General features: G+C 37.1%; 2 long non-coding RNA genes across 2 annotated transcripts in view; both read left to right on the forward strand.

Annotated features, from left to right (window-relative positions):
* LOC147027697 (uncharacterized) overlaps positions 1-19,635 on the forward strand; it is a 308,214-nt gene that overhangs the window by 279,976 nt on the left and 8,603 nt on the right. The window lies entirely within an intron of this gene.
* On the forward strand, positions 1,231-6,553 carry LOC147027699 (uncharacterized). The gene is made up of 3 exons (XR_015057219.1): positions 1,231-5,801; positions 6,050-6,107; positions 6,397-6,553. It is a non-coding gene; the product is annotated as an uncharacterized LOC147027699 (long non-coding RNA).

Below are 19,635 nucleotides of genomic sequence, written 5' to 3' on the forward strand. Positions count from 1 at the left end.
TTACAATTTAGTTGTGTTTTGAGATTGGTGGGGTGGAATCATGGTTGTATGTGCAGTAATTAATCACCTTTCGATGAGATCCTCTCAGACATCACATCCACAATGCACGCACGCACGCACGCACGCACACACAACTCTCTATCATTTCAGTCAATATCCATGTACTGATATCTCTATTGCTTCTTGGTACCTATCAAACAAACCTACCGACTGTCTCTTCCACGACTACCTTTCCAGGGAGACCATTCCATCCATACATTAATCTCAGAGTGAAACACCCCTGCCATACTTCCATTCTCACTCTCCTCTTCTGTACTCAGGCTGTGGCCCTTGGTCAGAGTAAAGAGGGTGCTACACAGAGTAAACAGTAGTTGAACAGCGTTTTTCTCTCACGTGTAAGTGTGAATAACAGGGCTTGTAAAGAAATCTAAATTATTTGTGAAACATGCCAAGAACAAACCTGAATGGCTTGGCCTGCTTTACATTTCCATTTGAACTGATAGCACAGGATGCTTGGAACCCACGTTAAAATCCTATGTATCATTTGTACAATCCTTGTAATTCACATTCACGTGCATAAACTGAAATCTACAATGGTGTTTGTCCTGCGACGAGGCCGACGTGATGCCGTGACAGGGCCGACGAGGCCGAAGGGGCCGACCGGGTGCCGCAACGGGGCCAACGGAGTGCCACGATGGGGTCGAAGGGGTGCCGTGATTGGGGCGGCGGGGCCGAAGGGGCCACGATGGAGGCGACAGGGATGACGGAGCACCGTGACGGGGGCAATGGGGCTGACGGGGCGCTGCGACAGGGTGCCGTGACGGGGCCAACGGGGTGCTGCGACGGGGCCGATGGGGCGCCATGACATGGCTGATGGGACGCTGCTATGGGGCTGAAGGGGCTGACGAAGGTGCCGCAACAGGGCCAACGGGGTGCTGCAATAGGGGCGACAGGGTGCCGTGACGGGGGCGATGGGGTGCCGTGATGGGGGCCATGGGGTGCCGTGATGGGGGCCATGGGGTGCCGTGATGGGGGCCATGGGGTGCCGTGATGGGGGCCACGGGGTGCGGCGACTGTCGCCACGGGGTGCCGCGACAGGACACTGGGATGGGGGCAATGGGGGCATCGCGGCGGGGGTGATGGAGCTGACGGGGTGCTGCGAGAGGAATGATGGGTCACCATGACGGGGGCGATGGGGCTGACAGGGCGCTGCGACAGGGACGACAGGACGTCATGACGGGGACAATGGGGTACCGCGACGGTGCTGATGGGGCGCCACGATGGGGCCGATGGGGTTCTGCGATGGGGCCGATGGGGTTCTGCGATGGGGCCGGAGTGCCGCGATGGGGCCGACAGGGTGCCTTGACAGAGCCGACGGGGCCGACTGGGCTAACGGGACGCTGCGACTGGAGCGACAGGGCCGACGGGGTGCCGTGACAGGGGGCGACGGAGCCGACGGGGCACCGCGACAGGGGCGTCAGGGCTGACGGCGTGCTGTGCAGGGGGCAACGGGGCGCCACGATGGGGGCAATGGGGCGCTACGACGGGGGTGACGAAGCTGATGGGGTGCCATGATGGGGGCGATGGGGCATTACGAAGGGGGCGACGGTGCCGACGGGGAACTGATGGGCTGCCACGATGGGGTCGACGGTCACCGCGACGGTGCTGACGGGGCCTACAGGGAGTCGCGACGGGGCCGATGGGGAGCTGCGACGGAGCCGATGGGGAGCTGCGACGGAGCCAACGGGTCACCGCAACTGGGCCGATGGGGCAAACAGAAGGTACAGATAATTGGTGGTGTTGCTAGTTCAATCATTTCATTTGCAGATGACAGTGAGGTGGCAGTCAACAGCAACAATGAAAGTGATGTGACTGCCACAATTTGTCATGTTTCTTAGAAAGAATAATAGAAATAAAAAATAAAAAAATTGGTTTCGTTCCTTCCCAGATTGCCCAATTTTCAAAAAAAATTGAAGTATTTTTTTCCAACTTTCATCCCACTACCTTTTAAAGGCCATTTTTCGAATCAGTGTCCCTGAATTACTATAATAAAGTGTTTTTACTTCCATAAAATTTGAAAAATCTCACATTGGGCCAAAGCAACCCATGAGTAGGGAACCCAATTTTAACCTGACCTTGGTAGGGGGTCGAAACAAAATCGGAAATCAGAAATATTGTACAGAAATGCTATATCAGGCTCGTGTAACAAAAAGAAAAAGAAAAAGTATGACTTGATCAATGTGAGTATTTTACAAAAATGGGGTGTGTGATGCACCCTCGCAAACAGGGTGCCAGAACAGTGCAAAAAGCCTGATGTTGGCTTCACGGTTTGGGTAGCTAGCTAAAGATCTTTGGGTCTTGAGTTCAGACTCCTGTCACCAATTGAATTAACACCAGGTGGGTTGACTCAGCCTGCCTCCTTCCGAGGTCGGTGAAATGAGTACAAGTGCTGGTAACGGGGCATTGCATCAACGGCACGGCCACACCTCCAGAAAATGATGCAGCCAAGTAGCCATAGGCTACATATGAATAAATAAAAAACAGGGCAAACAAGGTGCTGTAACAGGGCAAACAGGGTGCCGTACAATGCAAATAAGGTGCTGCACATGAAAATTAAGTTACTGTGTACTGAATTTTAAGATTTAGCTTTGGGGCAATGATAACTCATCCACTCTTCCCAAAGAACACTGGGATCTTTAAGTCTACCAATAAATCCAGCAGAAGAGACACAGTTTAACATCTATCTGAGAGAAGGAAGAGAATATTAAAGTCTGTTTACAAATCAAACCAGATGAGACATCTCCAAGGTGAGTGGGCTAACTCTACACTATCTGGTCTGATTGGGAGTGGAGGTGGGGGGATGGGTGAGGAAGGGGTCTAGTTAGGGAGGGCTAAATTTAGAAATTGTATCGAGAAAAAGAAAAAGCATAGTGGAGCATATGAAGGAGATGAAAGAGTAGAATGTGGGAAGAGTTAGAATTAGAGAAAGGTGATAGGGATCAGGAAATATAATAAGGAGAAGGAAGGGACATGCATGCAATATATGGAAGGTGCGGTGGGGGGAAAGGGGTCATATTTTTTGCCGTTTTCCATACATAAATGGAAAGCCAGAATTTTGCTGTTCTTGGGAAAAGCAAGTTGGAAGTTGACTTATGACCACTGGTTTCAACATCTACCATGGTGGGTACATGTTCAAGCATGCACTACATGCGCTAAAATAGATAACGAGCAATGGAGCATACATTTAGTGAAGGAAATGAGGATAGAGAGGATTTTCTCAGTTTGCAATTCAAAATTCACTCAAATGACAAACTTTAAATGCATTTTGGTGCACAAGCAGTGATCTCCACACATATACCATGCACAAGGAAGGAACCTTGTAATAATGAATGAACTAAACCACAGTGTGAGAAGATGACCAAAACCACATATTGAATACTAACAGGAAGGAAGAGCTGACTGGTGTAAACAGCAGGAGGTTTTAACCCAACTGTACAAGTCGTACGTGTTGTGATTTGATGAATTTGAATTGAATCTGGAAAATGCCAGGAAGTTCATCAAACGATACTGTACTCATCCTCTCAATGTATATTTCCGAATTTGAGTACATTTTGTGGCCAAAATTGTATGTGAATGGTGTGAGAATTCAGGCTTCTTCATTATATACCACAATCAACTGATTTTGACCAAGTTGAGCGTTTTTGGGATGAAATTAACACGAGCTCTATTCTCAGCATAAAAGATGCCCTACTTTGAAACTTCAGTATCACAGACTCCATATGCAATATGTGTGATTAACCTTTTAAGGGTTTACGGGAAATCTTAGAGATATCACACTCAGCTTTGAGCTGTCTTGTCTAGGTTACATTCCTGACCCTGGTCATTGTCAACGTGGCATTTCGCAGGCAGGGTGTTTCATCGAAGAATGCACAATCCTTCACATGGACATTAAACTGGGAACCTGTCTGCCGGCATTGGCTGGCATGGACATTAGAGATCCCATGGTATATTTAACAAAGAGTAGGTCATTGTGTGTCGGAACCATGGCATAATTCTAAATTCCTCTGCAAAAACCAACTGGGAGGGAAACCCAAAAGCCCAACCCCGAGTTGGTTATTAGCATTAGGATCACACATACACACACACACACACACACACACACACACACACACACACACACACACACACACACACACACACACACACACACACACACACACACACACACACACACACACACACACACACACACACACACACACACACACACACACACACACACACACGAAAGAATACTGGTTCTGGCTCACTTTTCCCCATGTAAATGAATGGGGGATTTTCAGCCATGAAATTTTTCTTTTTTTTCCCCTGAAAAAATAAATCCCCTTTTTAGCCCAAGGTATATTTATTTGTCTCCCCTTTTAACCTGGAGCCTGGTGTTGGCTTAGTTGTTAGGGTGGCGGCTTGGGATCCCAGGGTCCTGAGTTCAAATCCCGTTGGCTGCTGAATTAACACCAGGGGGTTGACTCAGCCTGCCATCCTTCCGAGGTCGGCGAAATGAGTGCCAGTGTACTGGCCCCGGTGTATGCCCCGGTTAGAATAGGTGTACCATATCCCTGTGTGTCGTAAGAGGCGACCAGGGTTGGTGTCAGGAAGGGCATCCGGCCATAAAACATTGCCTCAAGAAAAAGCCAAACCCCTGCACAGCAGGGAAAAATGGCTGTAAAAACGGTCATTTTTTTATTTCCCCTTTTAACCTAGGGGCTCTCTATTCAAATAACCCATACAACAAGATAAAGATTTGTTAAAGGTGATTCGAAAGAAATATCTGAAACGCCTAAGCCCCGGGACACTCTTTATCAAATAACCAATGCATATTGTTTAGCTCACTCATTGAACCTATAAACATTTGTTCATTCTCAAATTCCTTCAATAGTTTAATTTTCTTTGCACAATAATCCCCATCTAAAATATTGAAAAACAAAACATTTGAATCTTTATATTTTTTAAGATACCCCTTTTGTGCCATTACGAAATGATAAACTTCTCTTAATGATCTCATCTGGCCACCGCCCGAGTTGCAAATCATTTTTGTACATAAACCATGCCAGAAAAAAAGTTTTGTTTCAAATGTTTTCAGTTCATGCCGTGAAAATGAGGAAGTGTTTTTTGACACGGCCGTGCTGTGTGAATGAGGAAGTTGTTTTGGACTGTCATGCTGTGAAAAAATAGGAACTATTCTGTGAGACAAGGTCTCGTGTTTATATTTTATCTCAGAACACGAACTGAAAACATTTGAATCAAAACTTTTATGGCGTGGTTTATGTCCAAAAACGATTTGCAACTCGGGCGGTGGCCAGATGAGATCATTAAGAGAAGCTTGTCATTTCCTGTGCCCACACCCAATGATTAAGCAATCTCCTCATCGTTGCTTTATAAGCGGTTCGCCAGACAAAGTTTCTGCCAGACGGGATTTTCATTTTTACAACTGAGGCATGGACGATATTTCTTCCGATGAAGCCAACAGCCCACTACAGAGTTGGTAAGTTTGTGTATGCTTTTCTCTTTGAACGATGAAGCAAATGATTATTAATTAAATCATGATAATTCTGATATATATATATATATTTTTTCCCTGACAGGGCATTGGAAGAAATTGAGTTCACATATCACGACGTGGTTCATGAAATTAATACTCTTATTGAAGAGATCAATGATTTTAGAAGAGAATTGAAAGACATTTTCAATGAGTGGCATGAAGTCTTATCACGTCCTCTCATCTCGAAGGAATTAAACCAATGGTGAGACACGTGTGTGTGCCTCTCTCTCTGTCTGTCTTTCTACCTACCTCTCTCTGCTCTTATTGAAGAGGCCAATGATTTATAATGACTGGTCTCTGATCTCGAATGAATTAAACCAATGGTGAGGCACGTGTGTGTGTGTCTATGTGTGTGTGTATGTGTGTGTGTGTGCGTGTGTGTGTGTGTGTGTGTTGCTTTCCCTGTCTGTCTCTTCATCTATACCCTTGACTTATTTTTTTTTTTTTCAGCACTATCGCACAACATCAGCTGTTGAAGCAATCTTGTACAACACATGATTTTCTGGAGGTAAATATTTCTGAATTATTATTAATATCACTCGTACAACACATGATTTTCTGGAGGTAAATATTTCTGAATTATTATTAATATCACTCTCTCTTTAGAATGTCGCCTTATGTTGGTTGCATCATTAGTTTGGACGTGGTTTTGTCAGTACACTGGAATTCATTTTATTGACCTTGAAAGGATGACAGGCTCCTGGTGTGTTAATTCAGTGGTCAACGAGGCTTATTCATATTACCATGTAATTATCTTTATAGAACCTAATTATTATCCACTTTTTGTTTCAAAACAGAATATGGTGTCTGAGTTTCGAAATCACAAGGCATCTGAAGAAGATTGCTGGGAAAGATTGTACATTCTCGCAAATGAATATTTAATATTTTCAATATTAATAAATTATATTTGTTTTGTTTACAATTACTTGATTCTGAATTACAAGAAAAGAATAAAAGAGATGTAAAGGGGGGGGTTGGGGGAGGGGAGGGGGGGTAGGTGCGCTCCCCCAATGACCCATCACCCCCTCATCCCATCCCTCCCCTCCCCATGTGTGTGTGTGGGGAAGGGTGGGGGTGGGATGAGGGAGGTGGTGGGTCAAAGGTGGGGGCGCACAGGGGGGATGAGGGGGTGGGGCTTGTGTGGGCGGGGCTTCGGTGGGGGCTTGTGTGGGTGGGGTGTGTGTGGGAGGGGCTTGTGTGGGCGGGGTGTGCGTGTGTGGGTGGGGCTTGTGTGGGTGGGGCTTGTGTGGGCGGGGGTTTATGTGGGTGGAGCTTGTGTGGGAGGGGTTTATGTGTGTGGAGTTTTTGTGTGGAGCTTGTGTAGGCAGGGCTTATGTGGGAGGGGTTTATGTGGGCAGGGTTTATATGGGCAGGGGTTTATGTGGGTGGAGCTTGTGTGGGAGGGGTGAATGTGGATGAGGCTTATGGGGATAAATGGATGGGTGGAGAGATGGGGGGATGGGTGGATGAGTGGAGCTTGTGTGGATGGGTGGATAATTTTTTAATTAAATAAATATGTTGTGTGTGTGGGGAACTAATTAACTAATCACTAATTATGTGAATATGATGAATATGGGTGGAGCTTGTGTGGGGTTTGTGTGTGTGGAGCTTGTGTGGAGTTTTTGTGTGGAGGTTGTGTGGAGCTTGTGTGGGGTTTGTGTGGGGTTTGTGTGGGCAGGGCTTCGGTGGGAGGGGCGTGTGTGGGCGGAGTCAAAAGGGGCGGAGTCAAAAATTTCAATTTATTGGAGCTTGTGGGGGGGTGTGTGGTGGGGTTTGTGTGGGGTTTGTGTGGGCGGGGCTTGTGTGGGCGGGGGCTTGTGTGGGTGGAGCCAAAAAGGGGCGGAGTCAAAAAATTTCAATTTATCTTTGTATTTTGTAATTCCTGTGAATAAAATGAACCTAAAATCTCTTCCCCTTCCAAATCATATATCTTATAAGTCCAAGGAACCGTATCTATTACATCAACAATTTTAAAAAGCTCGTTGGTCCATCTTTTCATATAACCTTTTTCAAAATGAGATTTCCACCGATATATTCTTACGATATCACCAACTTTGAACTTAGGTTTTCTGACATTAATCTCTTTTTCATATTTTAATTTTGTAAATGTTTCTGATGGTTTCATATTTGTTGCCGTGTGAATCGTGTCATTATACTTATCCACAATATCCTGAATAAAAGATGACCATTGTTGTGAACCGAGTTGTGTGAATTTTTTATATAGTCTCTCTTTTAAGGTACGATTAAAACGTTCAACAACAACTGCCTTCCCTTCATTAAAGGTACTGTATAATGTAATACTGTTATTTTTTAGAAAATTCATAAATGTCTTGTTATAAAACTCTCTACCCTCATCAGTCCACAATTTTTAGGTTTTCTCTTACTTTTATTAAATATCTGTTGAAAAGCTAACATAAGAGTATTACCTGTTTTGTTTTTAAAGGGACAACCCACACATATCTACTCCTCAAATCAATAACGGTTAAAGCATACTTGTACCCCTTATCATTATTGAGTTCAATCAAATCAGCAGACCAGATATAATCAACTTCCTTGGAATAAACTTTCCTTCTCTGAAACTTTGTGAATATTGGTTTATGTAATTCATCAGCTAATTGCTCTTCAGTCTTAATGGCATCATTAGAGCCTATAAGTTTTTTGAATTTCCAAGTCCAAGTTTCAATTTAGCACTGATCATCTTCTTCACAATGAACCGATCAACTTTTTCTCTCAAGGTTGGATTTTGTATCAGAGACAAATTATACAACATTTCTCTATCGGCTTCATGCTTTTCTTGCAACGTTGTGGTATTCCCATAATCAATATCGTGTCTCATGCACACTTCATCAACTCTATTGATAGGCTTACTCCAGGATTTAGGATTGTCTGCCTCATCTAATCTTTTATCCAAGTTTGTGCCTGGGCCACAGAAAGAATACCCTGGAAGATGTAATTCCCCTGGTATTCCAGTAGTTGTAAATTTACTTCCTGATAAAAACTTTTGGATATCTCCTCCTAGTTTGTGTTGGGAGATAAATTGATTTTTTTGAACCACACACCGAACATATACCTTTTTGTATAACCCTGTTATTTTTACTTTTAATATATGAAATATTTTTAGTATTAGTTTTCTTTTTACATTTGAGACAATAACTCATTTATTTATGAGAAAAATTCCTGCAGAGTGCAAAAACCTTTTAGTTTCCAACATGCACATTTGAATCTTAATTTTTAAAACATAAAGAATCCTTAGAAATGCCTTCACTCTCTCCTCCATTTATTTAAGAAAAAAAAAAAATGAAAAACTTGAATTAAAATCCATATCTTGTCGATGCTAATAGTCTTGTCGAAAGTATTGCAAATAGACTTGTCAATTCTTTCTTTTCCTCCTCGGTGGGTTGAGTTATTTTCTGTAATACCCTTAATCTTTTTTTAATCTCACTGGTTTCCATATTTTGATATTTATTTTGTCTCGCTCTTTCCTCCCTCTCCTCCTTCTCTCTCTTCTCTTTTTCCTCCTTCTCTTTCTTCTCCCTCTCCTCCCTCTCCTTCTCTTTCTTCTCCCTCTCCTCCCTCTCTCTCTTCTCTCTCTCCTCCCTCTCTCTCTTCTCTCTTTCCTCCCTCTCTCTCTTCTCCCTCTCCTCCTTCTCTCTCTTCTCTTTTTCCTCCTTCTCTTTCTTCTCCCTCTTCTCCTTTTCCTCCTCTTCCCTCTCTTCTTCAACTCCTTCCTCATCCCTTACTATCCTTGAATCGCTTACACCCCATAGAATATTATACATATATTCATCAGGATTTCTTGTTATTCCTGTATCCAAAATAATTTTTTACAACAGGAAACCAATAAAATTTCTTTTGAATTTCTAAAAGAGCCTTACCTTTTCTTAACTTTATAATTTTTTCATTATTTAACATTCTAATTAAATCTAAAGTTGTCGGTTTATCAACATCAGCATAATGCCAATCTTTTATTGAAAATACCTCATTCTTATGTTGTAGAACATATTTATTAAAATACCGAATACCCTTTTCTTGAAGGTATGCTTGGACACAGAAATGATAATTTTCTTGAAGCCTTCTTGCTGTCATTTATGTATTAGAAATATATGTTAGAACAATATTATGGCACGAAACACCTCCCCATCTTCCCATAGTTAAATCATTTTGTATTTCCTTACTTATTATATATAATCCTGTTTTTTCTGTTTTCATGAGATAAACAAGGGCAAAACCATTATTATATTTACCCTTATTAAATTCTTTTATTTGTTGTTTACTAATCGTAGCCCCACAAAACTCATTCTCGATACCAAGTGGATAATATTCTTCCTTACGAGACTGATTTAATTGTTCCAGGTCTTCGAGGTTAATTTTAAATGACCAATTATACCCTAAATCATTCATATCATACCCCCATTGTTCTATTCTCAAACAAACGATACGCCCTTCTTTATAAAAATTTATTTTAATTCGAACTGTGAATTCTGTATGACCTGGAGATAATATCAACACTTCTGTATCTTTGGAATACACGGCTGTTTTATTTAAGGATATATATTGTGATAAATCGCTTAATCTCACCAAGTCATTCGCGTCAGTCGGGCTTGGATAATTTTTTAATTTATAAGCATTTTTCATGTTAATATTTTTGGTTATATTATATTTATGTCGTTCAGCCTGTGCCTTTGTGTAATAATTTGATAAATCAATATCCAGTTCTTGAGATACACCAAAGATAGAACCATCTTTACCAACATAAGTCATTTATATTAGATTAAAAATAATATCATAAAATTTTTTATTTTTGTTGAGTTGAAATAACACATATAGGCATAATTGGCCACAACACTTGGAATTTAATTCTTGGACTTGAAATGTTTGATAAACACCATTCTGTAAGAATTTTATGACTTCAACAGGTGGTGGAAGACCAAAACTATCAAAATAATATTTGTCTTGACTATTAAAAATACAAACCCAATGAGAACCGTTCCCATTATTATCTTCTAAGTTCATAATAATATTCTTTGTATGTTTCGGCACATTTGTTAATTCATCTCTCATACAAATAACCACATTATGAATTTTTAATTTCTTACAATATTTGACAAGTTGTAAATTTGATGTTGTATTCTTTCCAAATTCTTTCAACCACTCATCAATGCTCATTTATTTATTAGAGAGATATAATCCATTACCTCTTTTCGTTAATTTTACACCTGCTTGTGCTATAGAAGAAAGCATATCTCCAACTAGCAATCTCGCTTTATCAGGCAGACCTTCAAGTTTTTCAGCAAAATCGACAATTACACCACTTCCACTAATTTGTTTCTCCAACTCTTTGTTATGTCTTTCCAATTCTTTTTGAGCCTGGAGTTGAGCCTTCCTTTCGTTGGCAGTTTTCACCGCTGTTGAAATACCACCCGTCAATGCTCCAACCGCACTTAAACCAGCAAATAAAGGAATTAGAAATGGGAGAAATCCTCCACTCGTCTCTCTTATTGAATATTTTTTCAACATTGGTTTTGTCATTTTAATTTTAAGTGAGCCAGTGTCATTCAAGATTTTAACCTGTTCTCTTGTGAGAAAAACATCAATTCTTACTGCTCCTTTTCTCTGAATTGTATTAACGTTAATCGTACAAGGCTTTTGATTTTGAACACAAGATGATAGTTTATGAAGATTGATTTGATTAACATATACCCCAGTTGGTACTTTGCCACTCATTTATTTAACAAAAAATTATGTGAGACTAATCATCACACCATTATCTGTATTAATCTGCAATTCTGTTTCTTCCAAAAGCAAACAATATGTATCAACTTCTTCACTCTCTCCTCTTTCAATGTATAGGGAAGTATCCACTCGATTAGACTTTATAGTTTCCTTTTGAGCGCTCAGGTCAAACGCATAGATTGTATACAAACTTTTAAATGCTGTCATATCCAAAATAGGTTCTTTATTTCCATTACTTTCACACACCTTTTGGTAAGACTTGTATGCTTCAGCAAAATCATTTTTTCCCAATTAATTTCCAATCTATCTCGTGGGTAAAATGTTCCATCTAGAGAAACGCGAAGTTGTTTCACCTTAGCATTATCACTCAATGCATTATTCTTATCAGTCGCAGTATCACCATCTGGCTTTTTAAAAATGATCCACAGATATCGTGGCTTTCCTTCCAGAACACCCAAATTCCACGTGTAAGTAGTTTGATTGAGTTTAACGTGTTGACATCTTCTTTTGAGGTATGATACACTGAGTGGTTTCTTTGAGTTAAGTCTTCGATTCAACATCTCTTCTGTTTTAAGATTAGGAGTATATTCACTGATATACCAACTCATTTCCTCAATTACAAATTTATTCTGATCACCAAAAGCACTACCAACACCAAAAAGCAATCGATTTTCATTATCATTCCTTTGTAGTTGAAATCTAATTTTAAGGCCATACAGAACTTTATCATGATCACAAAATCCAAATATACCTTTAAGAGGAACTGCCACAGTAAAACTATTTTCTGCTTTTGTATCATCATTATACATTCCTTTCCTTTGAGTATACCCAGGGTCTGTGTTTGTTCCCGTTGACATATCAGGAATAAAACCTTCGACAGACCCCTTTCCCATTCTATCACTGAATGTATAGAGTGTAAATTTTATCATTTCAGATACAGCAGAGACATAATCAACCGCTTCAACTTCTTGTGTTCCAATATACAAACGCACACTATCAAACATTTTCCAGAAGAAATCATTTACAAGTGTAGCGTTTGTGTTATTCCCAGCCTTAGTGAATTTAAATTTACACAACAAGAAACTTTCGGAGAGATTCAAATAGGTTTGTTGATTATTTATTTCAAAACTTTTTGTACCATTCGTATTCCAGTCTGTTCCAGTTATTGCATTTACCTTGAAGTAATCTTCTTTTTTAGTGGAGTTTGAGATAATAATAGTATCATCCAAATCATAGATACTATCAATTGCTTCCATACTTGTATTTATTTAGGAAAAAAAAGATGTTAAAACTTTTGAAACCCTGATCCAAGTATTTGAATTATTTTCTGTCGTTCTTGGGTGGACAACTGAGTTTTGCCTTTCTTAATTTCTTTTATTGCTTGTAATTTATGAGATTCCTTCTGGGCATCTTTTATACTCTTTACAGCACCTGCAACATTTCCCACAGCAGAAGCAGTTGAACCAATTAGATCTTTATGTTTAAGAATAGTTGAACCAATACCCATGAGAGTATCAATTATCCCATCTCCTCTAAATTGATGCCCAACACCCCTTTGTCTCTTAGGTTTATAGTATCCTCTACCAAGATACATACCTTCACCCTTGTAGTATGGGGAAAGGAACATCCCATCCCCTGTAATTATTTTATATTTTCCCAACTCGTGTTTCCTCACAATAACCATCGTATTTATTTATTGGAAAACTTCACGTAGGTGAATTCTGATGGATATAACTTCTCCATTAAAAGAAATCACACGATTATCTTGGTCGGTTATCCTAAAATTTACTCTGTGTATGGTTTTTCCTGACACAGGTAGATAAACCAAATTTTTGGGTTCCATATTGAATTTATAACCAATTGGGGTTGAGTATGCGCTGAATGAAAATATTGTATTTGTTTTTTTCCCATCATTATAAGCACCATCAATCAAATCACAGTGAATTAACACCGAATTTATTCCTGAGGATATTTGAATGACATTATCACTGTAAAACGTCCCATTAGTTTCAATCTTTTTGAGGAGAAACCCAATAACTCTCTAAATGAATTATCAATTGTGAAATCAACCTTGTAGTTATTTTTAACTTTAATCGTTGATTTTGAAGTATGTTTTTGAATGTTTATAACAATATTTTTTGGTTCATCACCCTGTTCTTTCATAAGACGAGCAATTTCGGAAGATATTTGAGAAATCTCATATGCTCCGGGTGAGACTGTTATCGTTTTGTATCCACTTCCTGGATTATAACTAAACTTGTCATTTTTCTCGGTTATATTAAATAAGGTATTATAAGTTTCCATGGACAATAAAGATGCCTCATATTCTTTTGTTGTGTCAAGTTGTAGTGGGTATGGGAATGAAGATGTGTGGTCGCTTGTTGTGAAATTGAAACTAAGGATTGTGCTTCTCATCTTATTTAATATGAGATAAAATGTCTTTATATTGATATTTATTAATTATTTTCATGTTCATCAACTGGTCTAAAATGGCTGATGCTTCATTAAAACAATTGTTATTTCCAGCCTTCTTACTGCCTAACAACAATAACAGTCTATTAACTAATTGCGATGGGTCATTTGGAAGAAAACTAACACCTGAACCAAGGATACTTAAAGCCTGAATAATGTGTTTCTCCTTCTCATTCTTCCTACTTTTACCAGAAAGAATAACCTTATAATTTAGAGTGTTCAGCAGATCAATATATACTCTATCATCATTATTTTCCATATCCAATGGTTTATCAATATACTTTGATTCATCCCTCACAGTTGAACCTTGTCTTCCATCTTTTGTGAGAAGAAACATTAATCTCGGAGTTAGTTTAACAGGGGGTTGAGCAGAACCCAAGAACCTTAATTCATCATTAAATATCAATACCTTTTCTTGAACAAGATGAAATATTGCTGATTGTTCTGTTGGAATGAGTCCTGCTTTGGTTTTTGAATCCGCTGAATATTCATTGTTTTGAAGAGCATTCACAATATAATCAGGGGTCGATTAATCTCTTCCAGTTGTTGAAATAAACCTTCATCATCATATTCTAATTCTCCTAAATGCACTAATTCTTCCTCCGTCATTTGACTGAAATCTTTTAACATTTGAAGTTTTTAGGAGTATATTCTACCGTGGGAACTGTGGAAACATCTTTCATTTTTCCTTGGGAAGTTTTTAAAAGTGGTTTAAAAAATTTCTCTTGTTTTCTTTCAAATGCTTCTTCGCCCGTTAGTTTCTGTCTGCGTTTCTTCTTTATGTCTTCCTGCTGTTTTACAACTTTTGAAACCAACTCTTGATGTTCCCTAAATCTTCTTGCTCTTTCTTTCGCATCCATTTATTTATTGAAAAATATCATTTAATATCTCATCTTGTTTCACAACAATATATTTATATTTTTCAGTCGTGTGTTTCATGTAATCCCCAAATTCCTTTTTACTACATAATGTAGAACAATTGTCTCTCCAAAAATTGTTTATATCTATTGAATTTAACTTGAATAAAATAAAAGTATTAGCATTGTTTCTGATGGAACGACGAGGAAGCTGAAAGTACGATTGACTAAGATAAATACAATTACAAGAAGAATGTCTCCCTCTTGTGTAGTAGCTGTCCATTACCGTTTGGTTTCTCTCATTAACACAATCATCAAAGATAACGAGGTTCTTTTTGGATTTATCCAAATCTTGGGGAGACGGTATATCATCCGTATTATCACTCAGAATACAAGTTATCGGTTTTGATTTCTTTTTACATCTCTGTGTATCACAAAATAGTTGTATTATATCTTCAATGTTAAAATCATTTAGGTTTTTTTGAAGTTTAAATAAACCGATTATATCTTCTTTTTGAAGACCAGCATTAAAACCTTGTGAGAGTAGTTGATACTCTGGTTGAAAACTCGACTTTGTGAAAATTATTAAATTATCATAATCTAAAAAGTTGGGAGTGAGGAGCATCTTTAAAAGTAAGCAGGTTTTTCCACATCCACTTGAACCAACTATGAGGCATCTTAATGAATTTGGGAGATTTTTATGGTTGTCAAATTTTATCTTATTTTCCCAAATAGGTAAAAAATCATTCATTTATATATTTGGAAAACAGGTTATTTAATTTATTCTTGGCTTTTTTCGAAATTCTATATTTTATCCTAAGTTCAGGTTTAATTTCAAGATAATCCATTATTTTATTTATGCAATATCTTGTGTTGATATTTCCCTGAAAATCACATCCATGAATAAGATATAACAACAATCCTTTGAACATTTCTCTAATACGTTCAGTTTCTTCCCTTGTAAGGAAAGGTGTGTTCTCACCCTCGTTCTTTACATTCATTTCTCGAATCAATCTTGTAAAGTAATTCATTTTTGGTGTAAATCTAAAAGAATTATTTTCCTTTTTATATTTTTGATTATCATTAATTAGAAGATAATCACAGAATATACATTGTTTATAGGCTTTTGACTCTGTGTTTAATCCCCGTCTTTCACACGCAGGACAATTCTCAAATTTGTCATATGGAGAATCATGGAATTCAAGAGGCTCAAAATCGAGTAAACTATTCATATTTATAAAGTAAAACTTTACTTAAACTGAAATTCATCTTCGATATCATCTTCGATACTTTCAGAATAATTTATACTTTCATAACTATCATTTGAACACAAACTCTCGGTGTCATAACTATCGTTTGAATGCAAACTCTCGGTATCATAATCACTCTCATAATCTTCAAAATCTTCAGTTGAATATTGGCTCATTTAATTAGTAGAAAAAACATTACCATCGATATCGATATACATTTTTTCATTAACAGATTCAACTGCTACATTTTTTATATTAAAGGTAATTTTAAAATGATCCTTAACTACAATTGAACGAAATGTCATTTCACCTGATATATTAACATCCTTTATTTCATCAGGATTTATATCTTTAGGGTTGTTGAAAAAAATACAAATTTCTCCTTGCATATTACAGATGGTCTTATCTTTTCTTTCTAAAGCTTCATCCATAAGGTTTTTATTTTTTGATACCTTTTCTTGTTTCATTGCTTTTTCTAGTTTTGAATATATTGCCAGAAGGAGAGGAGAAACTTTTGTTAGAGATACCTTAATTGATGTTCTTCCAGGTATACTAAAAGCCCTTCCACTGAAGTAAATTGAAGAACTCATCATATCCACCATAATTGTTTTTATCCAATAGTTATATTTATCTTTGTTCAATTTTACATCCTTGACATATTTCTCAGCATCTTTAACAAATGAAGAGATTGATTGAAACTTGTCTTTTGTGTCTTGAAACATTGTATTTATTAAGTGAAAAAGTTGGAGGATAAAATGGTTTTAAGCACAGATTCACCTGTAAAATAAACGAAATTTTCATCAAGAAAATTTTAGTTTAAGCACAGATTCACCTGTAAAATAAACGAAATTTTCATCAAGAAAATTTTAGTTTAAGCACAGATTCACCTGTAAAATAAACGAAATTTTCACCAAGAAAATTTTAGTTTAAGCACAGATTCACCTGGAAAATAAACGAAATTTTCATCAAGAAAATTTTAGTTTAAGCACAGACACACCTGTAAAATAAACGAAATTTTCATCAAGGAAATTTTAGTTTAAGCAAAGTTTTATTATATAAATATGGTGAATACAACATACTGCGATGTTTGTAATCACGAATATAAACATTATAGAAAACACCTCCGAACCAACAAACACACATTTAATCTATTTCACAAAATATCCCCTCTTGAGTTGGAAAGAAAACATTGTGATACCTGCTCAAAGGATGTTTTGAAGAGTAGTTATAATAGGCATCTTCAATCACAAAAACACAAGAAAAATGAGTTTAAAGTAAAGGGAGACTATTATATTGAAAACACTGATGGGGCATTTAAAGGGCATATAAAAATAAGGATTTTTCAATTTGGAGAACCCGGTCCATCATCAATAGTTGAATCAATTGAAATAGTGAAACCTGATGTTGAAAAATTTATTAAAAAGACATTAAAAGAAATGAAAACTTTAAAGTTTTATATGGGAGTGAAAATGAATATGAAAAGACAAGATGAAGAACAAACTCCTTATATGAGGACAGATCTTCATTTTATAACATCATTTCAAGATTTTTTGAATAGTGGGGTTTATGAAGAACTATCAAGACAAGAGGAGGATGTTGATAATACAGTGGTAGGAAGTGGATTCAATATTAAAAAAATCATCTTTTTAGATATACACATTCTAAAATCAAACCCTCTTAAAGCTTCTTCTTATATTGAATTACCAAAAGAAATAAAACGAAAGAAGGCAGTTGTTAATATTAAGAATAATGATAATAAATGTTTTCTCTGGTCTGTTCTTGCTCACTTACATCCACCAAAATGTAATTCAGAAAGAGTAAAACAATATATGAAATATGAGAATACCTTGGACATTAAAGATTTTAATTTCCCAATGCCACTAACAGATATTCCTAAATTTGAGAAAAAGAATAATCTTTCTATTAATGTATATGGATTAACGGATACAAACAAAGTTCAAATATTAAAAATTTCAAACAACTATAAAAATGAAGAAACACACATTGATCTTTTATATTTTAGTGTTGGAAAGAATTCACATTACACATACATCAATAATTTATCAAGATTAATCTCTTCTCAGGTATTCAGAACAGCAAACAAAATATATCCTTGTAAGCGATGTCTTAATTCATTTCATACAAAAGAACGATTAGAACAACATTCAAAATATTGTAGTAATCATAAATCAGCTGTAATTACAATGCCTAAACCTGGTGAAAAGATTTCTTTTGAAGATTATAATAAATCTATCATGCACCCATTTGTGATATACGCTGATTTTGAATGTATCCTTAAAAGATAAATACTGCTTCTCCTAATCCAAAAGAACCATATACAAATAAATATCAAAAACATATTCCTTGTGGTTTCTGTTATTATATCAAATCATCTGTTGGAGAAAAGTATAATAAACTTGAACAGTATAGTGGAAAAAATGCTTCACAAGAGTTTGTAAAACGATTAGAAAAGGATTGTATAAGACTAACTAAATTAATGAAAGAAACAAATGAACCGATGAAATTAACCATAGAAGAAAAATTAGAATTTAGAAAGAACAATATCTGTCATATTTGTGAGGAGGAAATTGAGGAGTCTAAAGTTAGGGATCATTGTCATCTTACTGGTAAATATAGAGGTCCCGCTCATTCCTGTTGTAATCTTAATTATAAATTACCTTCTTTTATTCCAGTCTTTCTTCACAACAGCGCCAACTATGATACACATCTATTTATAAATGAACTTTCAAAAACACCAGGGAATATTTCTGCCATAACAAACACAAGTCAAAAGTATATTTCATTTACAAAAATGATATTCACAAAACCTATAACTCGTATAAGGTTTCTTGATTCTTACAAGTTTATGGGAACACCACTAGCCAACCTCGCATCAAATCTAAGCTCCACGGGCTCTTTTCCAAATCTTAATTCATTCTTTCCAAAAGAGGAAATTCTAACTAAAGAGGAAATTCAGATTAAAGAGAGAATTCAAAGTAAAGAGGAAATTCTAATTAATGAGGAAATGAATGAAGAAATTCTAACTGAAGATGAAATTCTAATTATACAGAAAATTCGAACAAAGAATGAAATTCTAACTAAAGAGGAAATTCTGATTATAGATGAAATTCTGATTAAAGAGGGAATTCTAACTAGAGAGGAAATTGAAACAAGGAATGAAATTCAAAGTAAAGAGAAAATTCTTACAAGTAAGGGAATTTATCCTTATGGTTATATGGATTCATTTATGAGATTTAAAGAAACACAACTTCCTTCAAAAGAAAGTTTCTATAATAACCTTTATGAAGAAGAGATAAGTGATAAGGAATATAAACACGCACAAGAAATTTGGAAATTATTTAAGATAAAGAACCTTGGAGAATATCATGATTTGTATCTAAAAACAGATGTTTTATTGTTAGCTGATGTGTTTGAAGCTTTTAGATCACTGTGTCATAATAAAAATTGTTATGGATTAGATCCTGCCCACTATTTCACAGCTCCTGGTTTAGCTTGGAGTGCAATGTTGAAAATGACAAAACAAGATATAGATTTAGTCAGTGATGTAGATATGCTTTTGATGATTGAGAAGTCTAAGAGAGGTGGAATATCACAAGTATGTTCAAAAAGATATGCTAAAGCAAATAATAAATATCTTCCAAATTATGAGAGTGAAAAAGATAGTAATTATTTGATGTACTTTGATGCTAATAATTTGTATGGA

This window comes from Eptatretus burgeri, chromosome 4 (genome assembly GCF_056783735.1).
Source record: "Eptatretus burgeri isolate ZD-2024b chromosome 4, Ebu_testis_v1, whole genome shotgun sequence".
Taxonomy (NCBI): Eukaryota; Metazoa; Chordata; class Myxini; order Myxiniformes; family Myxinidae; genus Eptatretus; species Eptatretus burgeri.